General features: G+C 38.5%; 1 long non-coding RNA gene across 2 annotated transcripts in view; it reads left to right on the top strand.

The window, feature by feature from the left end:
• Positions 1-898: 898 nt before the first annotated feature.
• The window catches only part of LOC120094656 (uncharacterized), a 64,937-nt gene continuing 53,079 nt past the window's right edge, over positions 899-12,756 (top strand). The window contains exon 1 of one of the 2 annotated variants that reach the window (XR_015629952.1): positions 899-1,034. This is a non-coding gene — a long non-coding RNA (uncharacterized LOC120094656). The remainder of the gene's footprint in view (positions 1,035-12,756) is intronic. The other variant, XR_015629951.1, reaches the window with a different exon arrangement.

The following is a 12,756-nucleotide window of genomic DNA, read 5'->3' as shown; positions in this document are numbered from 1 at the left end:
TGTAACAATAGTAATCAAAGAGAACCAGGCTCTCATTTAAAGAAAGGGGAACATGGGAACAGTTGGAGGGAGGTTTCTAAAGAGGAGTTTATGGGAAGAAAAAGAAACGGGAAAGTGGGGGTTGGGGATTTAGCTTAGCGGTAGAGCGCTTGCCTAACAAGCACAAGGCCCTGGGTTCGGTCCCCAGCTCTGAAAAAAAAATGGGAAAGTGATGAATTATATTTTAATTTCAAATGTATAAAAAAGAAGAAATGAGTCTTCATTTACCTCTGACAAGTCACACAAAATATCCCCACATGCCATTGTTTCCTCACCTTTGATTGGCTGGATCATTTTCCCACAGACCAATAACTATGCAATATACTGTAACTTGCACAAACTTTGGAAGACCTTGAAGTAGGCCCACATCTACACATTGAAAATTCTAGCAGCCTATCTGTCTTTCTTAAAATCTAAGTAAGCTGTTATACAAGCCATGTGCTTAAAGTATTCATTTCCCCTGCCAGTCTATAGTCATATTTATTTAATTAAATGAGACTATCATTGTTTATCTGCACGATGCATTTTCAGAAATTTTGTTCGTTAGTATTTCTTCATTACTATTTCCTCAGAATTTACAATATATTAGTTTTATGCATAATTTTAAAGAGAGAAGACTTTATTAAGAAATAGAATAGCCTCACCTGGATGAAAATGTGGGAAAAAAACATGTAAGTAGGTCCTATATTAGTTTGTTGAGGTTTTGGCTTTTAGTGTTTGTTGTAATGCTAAGTGCGCCCCACCCCCAAGACTTTAAGTCCTTGTGACCCTGCACTCACCTTAATCTGATTGGTGAATAAAGAGCAATGCGACAGCCAATAGCTAGGCAGAAGAGCAATAGGCAGGGTTTAGGTTTCATTCACTTGGGGAAAGAGGACGATCAAGAAGAGAAGAAAGTGCAGGAGAGGAGAAGAAGTAGCCATGGGTTAAGAGTCAAGAAAGTGTGGCTCTGAGGGCTGCCCCATTGGCGCTAAAAGCGAGCCAGATAAGACATAGTAAGTAGTAATTAATAATTTGGGGTTTTCAATAGGAAAGTAGATTCCAACAGCACGGGAGGGGTAGATATTGTGATGCTTAAAGTTTATTGTAAATATAAACTGTGTGTGTGTGTGTGTGTGTGTGTGTGTTTCTCCGGAACTCAGTAAGGAAAGGGGGAGTAGTAGAAACCCTGGGTGGAAATTTAAATATTTAAATAATTACTACAATACTAGTGTTACTGAGAATTTGAGTCTTGGAGAAAAATAATAGAAACTTAGAAATGGAGGAAACGAACAAACAAACCCCAAACCAAACCAAACAAAAGTTGTCCAATGCTTTGAACACAAGGGTGTTAGCATCCTCACAGTGGTGAAAGAAACAGTTACTGTTATGCCTAGAATCCTGGTGTTCATTGCGGTTCAGTCTTTTACTAGTGGACTGATCTGTCCTCTGGAAACCTCTCAGTAGACCTGGTCTTAGGCCAGGAAATCTGCGTACCTCCGCTATACATAATTAGAAGGAGCATAAAGAAAAAATGGCTTGATATCTTGCCATCTTCTCACCCACTTCATTGTGACGTGGCTGGAAATGAACCAGTCACACTCAAAAGTAAGAGTTAGCAACCGAAGTAGGATAAAGACAGATTTCTATGCAGAAAAAAAGAAATCTGGTCAGAGGGCTCATGCACAGAGTCACTTTTAAGCACATACTAAATCGTTTAGTCAACGGAAGAGGACACAGAATTTGTGTCCACATAACTTGAATTACGTGGAAATCTCAGCGGAATGGAGCTCAAATCACGTGATAAAGTCAGTGAACCAGGCAGAGTACTATATATTCAGAAGGGCAAATACAAACTTCACACTTTAGAATCTAAATGGTATGAGAAGAAATGCTAGATATGATTTTAATATTTGAAAGCACAATAAATAGATTTATTTGTTGCAAAACGTGGATGATGCATCAAAGAATTGCCATTCTTCTGTGGAAAACTTAATGGATTGTGAGTGATTAAAAATTACTGATGTTCCCTATTACTTATAAAACAGAGCAGCAAATGCCTCTTAACAAATGACCACTGTCAATACTGTAGCGTGAGAAGATTTATAAACATACTAAAAAATAATGTTGCTTCAACACTCTGAGACACTGTCATTATTTCGAGTTGGATAAACTTATGCTAAGCTTTATAAGTGTGTCCAGTGAGTCAACTGAAAATATTTTCTTCATTCATTAAGATAATATAATGTGAAAATCCAAAAGTTGTTAAGGTTTTGAAATTATCAGCTGCCATTCCTAATCACAACTGCAGAATGTGATGACCCAGCTCAGAGCTTCTCAAATTTTCTGGCAAAGGCTTACATACTGGAGCACCCTAATACAGGTTTCCAACTTAGTTTTCATTTGTGTTCTTTCTTTACTTTCTGCTGTTTTTTCTTTAATTTGCTTTCTTGAAACACAATACAATTTTCCCTTCTAGGTTCTGTTCCTCATATCTGTAATTATTTTACTGGTGCACACCCTGAGAATGCAAAACCATACTATTCTATATGAGTTGCAAATTCAATTTTCTATAAACCATCAAAAGTAAAATGCTAACTCAATATTCACATCACACCATCTGAGTTTGGTTCAGAAATATTTCACATGAAAAACTATATTAGCACATCTAAACAAAATTAAAGGACAAAGTTTAGATTTTTTTGACTTTCTGATTCCTGACTAGTACTCACATGTTTTTTCTATGAGAATTAGTCTCTCCCAACAATGAGCATCATACTCATTGTCCAATTCAAAGTGATTAGCCCTGACAATCTATCTATCTATCTATCTATCTATCTATCTATCTATCTATCTATCTATACACAAACACATGCACACATGCACACATGCACACATGCACACACACACACACACACACACACACACACACACACACAAGAGCCTCTCAGCTTGAGAGAGGGAGACCTGAGAAGGGCTGGAGGTAGAAAGAGAAGGGGAGAGTGATAGAATTGAATTTCATATTTGAATTAAAAACATTTTTTAAAAGATGTTTTGCTGTGGATGGAGCATTTCACAAAGTACAGTGGGGTTTATTTATGAAACAGAGGATAGGTATATTTACTGCAACATAATTGGCTATTAAGTTAACAGATGGTGCCAGTAATACCTTACAGCAATCATTTGTGCTATACTCTAGATTCTTTTTCAGTTTTATGACTGAATAAGAATTAAAAAAATATTACTGGACATCTACAATACCATAAGGAGGATATAATGATCTCATAGATTCCAAAAAGTGTTTGCTGTGAATGGTCGGAGAAGGATATTTAAATTATAAACAACTTCCACAGATTGATATTAAACTTGCCACATTTAGTTTACAATAGCGTGGAGCCATATTTGGTCCACTTTGATAAATAAAGTCCTATTATATCGAACAAGCCATTTCAAATTCTATTTTGGGTATCAAGAGATGCCTTTGTTGTGAAAGTCCATGGTTGGATCGTATTCCCTCCAGTTTTACCACAATCTGGTAACTGATACAATTACATGATGTATCACGAAGAGAATATTTTGCACTGACTTAAATCTAGGAAACTCTTAGAATACTGAATTTATGGTATTTTGAGTTCTTTGGATGTTGGACTTTCTTACTTTAGCTCACATATTTTTGACTTACTTCTCCCTTAAGGAGAGACTCTTATTGTAGTCTGCTCCTTGTATATCCTTCCTTATTTCCGAATGGCATACTCAGTGTTGATTTCCTCAACATAGAGTTCTTTTTTTTTTTTTTTTTATTGAAGACTTTTTTTTTTTTATTAACTTGAGTATTTCTTATATACATTTCGAGTGTTATTCCCTTTCCCGGTTTCCGGGCAAACATCCCCCTCCCCCCTCCCCTTCCTTATGGGTGTTCCCCTCCCAACCCTCCCCCCATTGCCGCCCTCCCCCCATAGACTAGTTCACTGTGGGTTCAGTCTTAGCAGGACCCAGGGCTTCCCCTTCCACTGGTGCTCTTACTAGGATATTCATTGCTACCTATGGGGTCAGAGTCCAGGGTCAGTCCATGTATAGTCTTTAGGTAGTGGCTTAGTCCCTGGAAGCTCTGGTTGCTTGGCATTTCAACATAGAGTTCTATGCAATTGTGATATGAGGAGGATTGTTCCACACCAGTCAGTGACTTGGGTTGAAAACCAAGGAAGCTAGGCTTGGTCCTCTTCCAGTATCCCATTGAGCTCCTGCTCTTGGTCACCACGGTGCTGTGGTCCATTCTGATAACAGCACTAGAGAGGCATCTCAGCATTATATATATTGTCCTTCTGTAGTTGAAGTTTTATCCCCTTCACTTTTCAGAGGTGCACTTAGGACTCACATAACTCTCCATGGTCAGGGAGCCACCTCAGGACAAAAATTGATCCAGATATTCTTCTACCTCACTTCTCTGACAGATTAAACTTTGATAGGAAATTTTTATAAACTGAAGACAGTGTCTGTCTATATATCTCTGTTTAGTCTGGTACTTATTATAAGAATCAGGAAAGAGCTGACTATGTAATGCAGGATGGCTTCAAAATCACAGAGATCTGCTTCTCTGTGTCAAATATTGGAGTGATAGGTATGAACAACCACAAAACTAGCTACCCTCCACTACCATTGTCCCCCTACTTCCTGTGTTATATATTCTCTCTCTTTTCTGTCTCTCTGTCTCTCTACCTTTGTGTCTGTCTCTCTGTCTCTCTCTGTGTCTCTGTTTCTCTGTCTTTCTCTGTCTCTGTGTGTGTGTGTGTGTGTGAGGGGTGCCTTTCTCTTTAATGGCTCCTGTACATTCGTGTATATGGGACGATCAATTGGAGTATCTGTATCCACTTTTAATTGCCAATGTCCCCTCAGATAAGGTTGAGTCTTGATACTTCCTCCCCCACAGGAAGGTTGTTTTTAGAAATCCAGATACTAAGGCATTTACAAGGACAGCAAATATTTCCACTAGTGTTGTTTTCTTTCAGCCAAAACATCACACGAATTATCAGGTAGGTTTAAGTAACAACTTGGTCTCTACTCTCATCCAAGCTCAGGTAAGTGTAGCAGAATTATTTATCATTTATAAATTTTTTGTCCTGATCTGTACTGAGTTATTCTGACAAGGATCATTAGAAAAATATAAAATTGACTTTCAAGTTATATCCTCCCCAAGTGAGGAGCTGACATCTATCATTTTTTGAATAACTGTTCATCTGAAAGATTATATTATAGTTTGAAAGAAATTTTGTAACAAAAAACAATTTATACATGTCTGTGCTCCTAATGAAAGTGCAGCATATATATGATATATAAATATATATTTGTATGTTTTCATGTATGTATCTATGTAGCATGTATGTATACATATATATATATATACCTACATGCATGCACACAAACATACACACACACATGTATTCCATTACATAGGATAGGGAATGTGTCAAAATGTTTACTTCTATGACATAGAAATTTAAAAACTATATAATAACATGGAATGCAATTAAGGTAGGGGCTTTCTCTAGAATCTAAAACATGAATTGCATCAGGTTCATATGTCAGCAGTTCTGTATAAAGTGATCTGAGAATTTAATGGCATTATTTGGAAAGGACATTGAATTATTCATAATACTTATATGATAAATGGTTTACAAGCTTTTAAAAATACCTGCATATATATATATATATATATATATATATATATATATATATATATATATATATAAAGCTTGTCAATTACGAGACACCCTTGTGTTATGGGATGAATGTCTGCATCTTTGCAAACACCTCTCTTGTGAAATGGTCAGTTCTAATGTGCTCACATAAGCAAACGGGCACTTTGGGAGGTAATTAGAGGGTAATTCAGTCCCTCTTAATGTCTTCCAGAACAGACTATAAAGCTCTTTAATTTTCTTGCCAATGGAAGAAGGCACAGTACTAGAATCATCAGCCACAACCTGAACAGAACCTTAACAGAATCAGACTGTGCAGTCCCCACCATCAGTGACTTGCAACCTCCAGGTCTGTGGGAAAGACACAGTTCCAAGTGCTTTGTTTAAGATTCATATGCTTCCCTTTTTCCCCACAGGTGCTTTTCAAGTATTTAGTGCTCATGGATCATATTCTAGCACCTACCTAGCAATGATTTCAAACATCTTACCATTCTCCTCTGTTATTACAGACATGCAACTGAAACTCAAACAATTATGTTCGTAATTTATTAATTGTGTGTGTGTGTGTGTGTGTGTGTGTGTGTGTGTGTGTGTGTGTGTGTGAAGGGAATGTGTATGCCACACCTTAGACATGAAAGCCAGAGAAAAACTTTTGGGAGTCATTCCAATATATGTCTCAGAGAAAGAAATCCATTTGTCAGACTAATCCAAGTCCTTTTATTCACCGAGCCACCCAGTCTCTACTGGAAACGATGGTTTCGAGCATGACATGTCTGCATATTCATATTGCTTATGTCCAGGAACTAGAAGAATACCAGTTTCCACAAGCAGAGTTCTCACAATTAAAACTAGATATTAGACAGGAAAACACATTAGGACGGTGATTGCGGACAGTGAACAGCAGGTAGCTCAGGAGAAACCAACTGCATTCAGAGAGGCCCAGAAGATCTGCAGCCGTGGACCATCCTCTTTTGCATCTTCAACAGCTTGTTCCTTCTGGTTTATCAGGCAGCTCACTGTTAAGCAGCTGACTTCTGGTATACACTTCATGTTGACCGTAGAGACCCATGTTGCAAGCTGGGCTCCTGCTCTCTCAGCGATTCCCTGCCAAACTCATCTTGATTTAACTTTTCTGATTATGAATAACTTCTAAGTTTTGTTACTGTTTTTGTTATTGTTTCACGGAGCCCAAGATCGTCTTCAACTCATTCCACAACCAAGGATAATTCTGAATATCTGATCTTTTTCCTTCAACTCTTTACAGGGTCCAGCCTCGACATGAGTTGGGGTTGTGAAGGACTAGGGATACCTGGTAGGCAAATAAGAAAACATCTCAACTGAGGAAACTGACAGGCTTGTTCCGTTCTGTCAGAGTTTTCTGAACTCGGGAGTCAGAATGCCCTGGTCTTTATTGAAATCATACAAGGAATTTGGGTTACAAAGTTCATAGGGTGGTGGGTAAATGCTTCTCTATTTTCCTGTGCCACCAACGTTTTCTTGTGATACAGAGTAGTACAGATTTAGAACAGAAAAAAGGAAACCATACAGTCTCAAACATAAAAGTTTTACAGCAAGCACTTTTGTTTTATCCTGATCACGAGTCTTCAGTGAGGTCGGGGGCAGCAGTATTCTGGTTACAAAGTCAGTATCTGTTAGACATGTGAGACAGTATGGTTTCATAAAAGGACAAATATGAGGCCATACTGCTGACCCTTCAGTCTTTGTAATTTTTGGACCCCATCTGCCTGTCTACAAAAACATCCTCACTTAACCTGTAAGGGGAATTCATAGGTGACTGCCACCACCGTCGCTGAACCGAAGAAACCCATTGCTGATTTTCTGGGAAATAACTGTATGTTATTCCATCCTCAACTTTATAACAACAATGCCCTGTTTTCATTAGACAGCACCGAGACGAAGACTGAGAGAACAGCTGCGGATTTACTCATCTCTCCCCGCAGCTCTAGGTTACTTTCATTTCCACATCGAACCAGTGACCTTAATATACATTTCTCTTTAATTCATGAACAGCCTTCTCTGTAATGTTATTGGTAACAGTTAGATTCTGGTTATCAAGCGGGCTCCTTCTAGGTCTTGCCAGGTTACCAAATCAAGGAAGGAGGAAAGAGAAGGAATAGTAAATAGATAAGAAGAACATAAGTACTAAGAATAGTTGCAGAAATGACATAACGAGGTACTTGCGTCAAAGAAGAAGGCCTTAAGGGCCCCTCTGTATTCCGGATGGGGCCCACAAGATGCCATAGCATCATTCTCTGAAACACGGTAACCCCCTGCAGGTGTTTATTCCTTGTCATAAGGAGGTCTCAGGCATCTTGAGCTTAAGGTGGGGTACCTCCCAAAACCTGAGTGTTGGGATTACAAATATATATACCCACACTCAGTTCTGTAAGTGATAGAACCTGGGGCTTTTTGCAAGCTGGGTAAGCACTCACCCAAGTCACTCCATCACCAATCTCACATTTATGCCTTATTATCTACGAGAGTATTCCCACAAGGCATGAAGATCCCTACTTACCCACTTTTGCTTTGGGAGACAGAATTACCAAACAGTCCTTCTACTAGAACCTCGGTAAATTGCCATAATTTATGACATTTGTCTACAAATCTGTCTTCCTTATTAATCACCCTGTCCATTTTCCTCTCTGTTCTATTAACTATTGAATCAAGGTTCATGATTCAGCACCTGGCATCTTGGTAATACTGAAATTTTATTGGTTATTTGAGGAAACCGTTAGCTAAAATTGTGCTCAGCAGTGTTCTATCTGAAAGGTTATTAAGTGAATGACAGGTTTCCCCTGATTCATAAAATGGTATAAAGAATAAATGCAAAAAGCTGTGTCTGGCCAGAAGGTATAAATGACATTAAATTTAGTGCTCACGGTTCACTATAATTATGTTGGAAATATTCTACTTTTTTTCTGGCATCAATAGTGGTGTCAAATGATGCCTCATGCTACGACCCTTTTATTTCCCTGTGCGCATATTAGTATTTTTCAATTTCTTTTTGGTTCTATATGCACTTATTCTACTTTGTAGCCATAAAAGACAGATGCTGATCAAGATGCATCTGTTGTAATCATATCGCAAGGCCCGATGCAGACAAAGCTGTACACAAGATAGTCTTTAGACTATAGAATTTGATAGTTATGGTCTCTATCAGTCAAAAGTAATAAAAATGATTTCTGGCTGAATACTAAAATTTATGTTTTCATTATCTTTCTGGTACACCTAAAATGACCATGAAATAAACTAATTCATTATACTTTATGGAATCAACTGAATTTATTTCACACACCATCACTAGCAATCTTACTTTAATAGATGTATAAATTATCAAATAACATTCCTGAGGGTGGGACCAGAAATAAATTCACCATGTAGGGTTTTATCTCTTCTCTTGCCTTTTCGCATGCATAGAATTTCTTTCAACTTGACCTGAGACATTATAGAATGATTTCAGAATATATTCATTCATCATAATTACCAATAGCTTTCCACTACTAACTGTACTAAAATAAATAATTCCGTGTGCTTACATTATCTTACCTGTAACTATATTTTAAACATTTTCATTAGAAGAATTTATATTGTAATCCGAAGTCCTTCTTAAAAGGGGGGAAAATATCCATAGGAGGGGATATGGAAGCAAAGTTTAGAGCAGCAACTTAAGGAATGGCCATTCAGAGCCTGACACACATGTGGTCCATATATATACAGTCACCAAAACTAGATAAGATTGATGAAGCTAAAAAATGCATGTGGAAAGGGAGCAGATATAGATCTCTCCTGGGAGACACATCCAGAGCATGTCCAATACAGAGGAGGTCAATGCTAGCAGCAAGCCACCGAACTGAGAACAAGACCCCCTTGGGGGGAATTAGAGGAAGAATTGAAAGAGTTGAAGGAGCTTGCAACTCCATATGAACAACAATGCTAACCAACCAGAGTTTCTAGGGACTAAACCTCTACCAAAAGAACATACATGGATTGACACTGGGCTCCAACTGCATATGTAGCAGAGAATAGCCTTGTTGGGGCATCAGTGGAAGGGAAAGCCCTTGGGTATGCCAAGTTTGGACCTCCAGTGCAGGGTAATGTGGGAAGGGGCAATAAGGGGGATGTATGGGGGGAATACCCATATGGGGTAGGGATAGGGGAGAGAATGGGGGCTAATGGACAGGAAACCGGGAAGGGGAGTAACCTTTGAAATGTAAGTAAAGAAATATATCTAATAAAAAAATTAAATAAAATAATTGAGTTTTCTTTAAAAAAAAAGAGAAAGTAATTTTGTTCAGTTTAATGATTTCCTCCAGACCTTACTTCAAATGTTGCCCATTTGTTGCCAGCTAATTATTGTTAGTACATTGTAACTAGTCCTGGTGACTCAGGTTTACATGCTATTTCAGAGCTGTGGAACACAATAATAAACCACTAAGTCTAAGAATTGATAATTGACTCTGGTTTCTTCAAATTCACAACCCTTATATTTGTGAAGAAGACAAGATGATTAATGGTGAAGAGAAATAAACTAAATGATGACATTGGTGAAGTAACAAAGAGAATTTATTATATTGGTTTTAATCAAGAATATAAAATATGATTAAATTGATCTATCTAGTCTTCCTTCTCTTATTTAGCTATGAGAAAGTTTACAACTTCCTAATGCCAGCTCTCTTTTATAGTCATTATTTTCCTGCTGGATGAAGTGGTTCTAATTTTGTTTAGTACCATCCCTACATAATATACCCACCTATTTCTTTAAATTTTCACAGGCTTAGCGATTTTCCTGAAAAAATATATTTTTTAAAATTTTTATTACAACATCATTGGTATTAACATAGACTGAGTTGCTAATTTTTACTATTTTCAAAGTGTAGAAGGTTTTCTAATTCTTTGGTTTCTGGGCAAACATCCCCTCCCCCATCCCCTTCCTTATGGGTGTTCCCCTCCCAACCCTACCCCCATTGCCACCCTCCCCCCAACAGTCTAGTTCACTGGGGGTTCAGTCTTAGCAGGACCCAGGGCTTCCCCTTCCACTGGTGCTCTTACTAGGATATTCATTGCTACCTATGAGGTCAGAGTCCAGGGTCAGTCCATGCATAGTCTTTAGGTAGTGGCTTAGTCCCTGGAAGCTCTGGTTGCTTGGCATTGTTGTACATATGGGGTCTCGAGCCTTTTCAAGCTCTTCCAGTTCTTTCTCTGATTCCTTCAACGGGGGTCCTATTCTCAGTTCAGTGGTTTGCTGCTGGCATTCGCCTCTGTATTTGCTGTATTCTGCCTGTGTCTCTCAGGAGCGATCTACATCTGGCTCCTGTCGGTCTGCACTTCTTTGCTTCATCCATCTTGGCTAATTGGGTGACTGTATATGTATGGGCCACATGTGGGGCAGGCTCTGAATGGGTGTTCCTTCAGTCTCTGTTTTAATCCTTGCCTCTCTTTTCCCTGCCAAGGGTATTCTTGTTCCCCTTTTAGAGAAGGAGTGAAGCATTCACATTTTGATCATCCGTCTTGAGTTTCATTTGTTCTACGCATCTAGGGTAATTCAAGCATTTGGGCTAATAGCCACTTATCAGTGAGTGCATACCATGTATGTCTCTCTGTGATTGGGTTAGCTCACTCAGGATGATATTTTCCTGAATACCCAACCATTTCCGTACGAATTTCATAAAGCCGTTGTTTTTGATAGCTGAGTAATATTCCATTGTGTAGATGTACCACGTTTTCTGTATCCATTCCGCTGTTGAAGGGATTCTGGGTTCTTTCCAGATTCTGGCTATTATAAATAAGGCTGCGATGAACATAGTGGAGCATGTGTCTTTTTTATATGTTGGGGCATCTTTTGGGTATATGCCCAAGAGAGTTATAGCTAGATCCTCAGGCAGTTCAATGTCCAATTTTCTGAGGAACCTCCAGACTGATTTCCAGAATGGTTGTACCAGTCTGCAATCCCACCAACAATGGAGGAGTGTTCCTCTTTCTCCACATCCTCGCCAGCATCTGCTGTCACCTGAGATTTTGATCTTAGCCATTCTCACTGGTGTGAGGTGAAATCTCAGGGTTGTTTTGATTTGCATTATCCTTATGACTAAAGATGTTGAACATTTCTTTAGGTGTTTCTCAGCCATTCGGCATTCCTCAGCTGTGAATTGTTTGTTTAGCTCTGAACCCCATTTTTAATAGGGTTATTTGTCTCCCTGCGGTCTAACTTCTTGAGTTCTTTGTATATTTTGGATATAAGGCCTCTATCTGTTGTAGGATTGGTAAAGATCTTTTCCCAATCTGTTGGTTGCCGATTTGTCCTAACCACATTGTCCTTTGCCTTACAGAAGCTTTGCAGTTTTATGAGATCCCATTTGTCGATTCTTGATCTTAGAGCATAAGCCATTGGTGTTTTGTTCAGGAAATTTTTTCCAGTGCCCTTGTGTTCCAGATGTTTCCCTAGTTTTTCTTCTATTAGTTTGAGTGTGTCTGGTTTGATGTGGAGGTCCTTGATCCACTTGGACTTAAGCTTTATACAGGGTGATAAGCATGGATCAATCTGCATTCTTCTACATGTTGACCTCCAGTTGAACCAGCACCATTTGCTGAAAATGCTATCTTTTTTCCATTGGATGGTTTTGGCTCCTTTGTCAAAAATCAAGTGACCATAGGTGTGTGGGTTCATTTCTGGGTCTTCAATTCTATTCCATTGGTCTATCTGTCTCTGTACCAATACCATGCAGTTTTTACCACTGTTGCTCAGTAATACTGCTTGAGTTCAGGGATAGTGATTTCCCCTGAAGTCCTTTTATTGTTGAGGATAGTTTTAGCTATCCTGGGTTTTTTGTTATTCCAGATGAATTTGCAAATTGTTCTGTCTAACTCTTTGAAGAATTGGATTGGTATTTTGATGGGGATTGCATTAAATCTGTAGATCGCTTTTGGTAAAATGGCCATTTTTACTATATTAATCCTGCCAATCCATGAGCATGGGAGATCTTTCCATCTTCTGAGGTGTTCTTCAATTTTTTTCTTCAGAGTCTTG

This window comes from Rattus norvegicus, chromosome 9 (assembly GCF_021556685.1).
Source record: "Rattus norvegicus strain SHRSP/BbbUtx chromosome 9, alternate assembly SHRSP_T2T, whole genome shotgun sequence".
Classification (NCBI taxonomy): domain Eukaryota; kingdom Metazoa; phylum Chordata; class Mammalia; order Rodentia; family Muridae; genus Rattus; species Rattus norvegicus.
The sequence above is the reverse complement of the archived record's forward strand: the minus strand, read 5'-3'. Positions and strand labels throughout refer to the sequence as shown.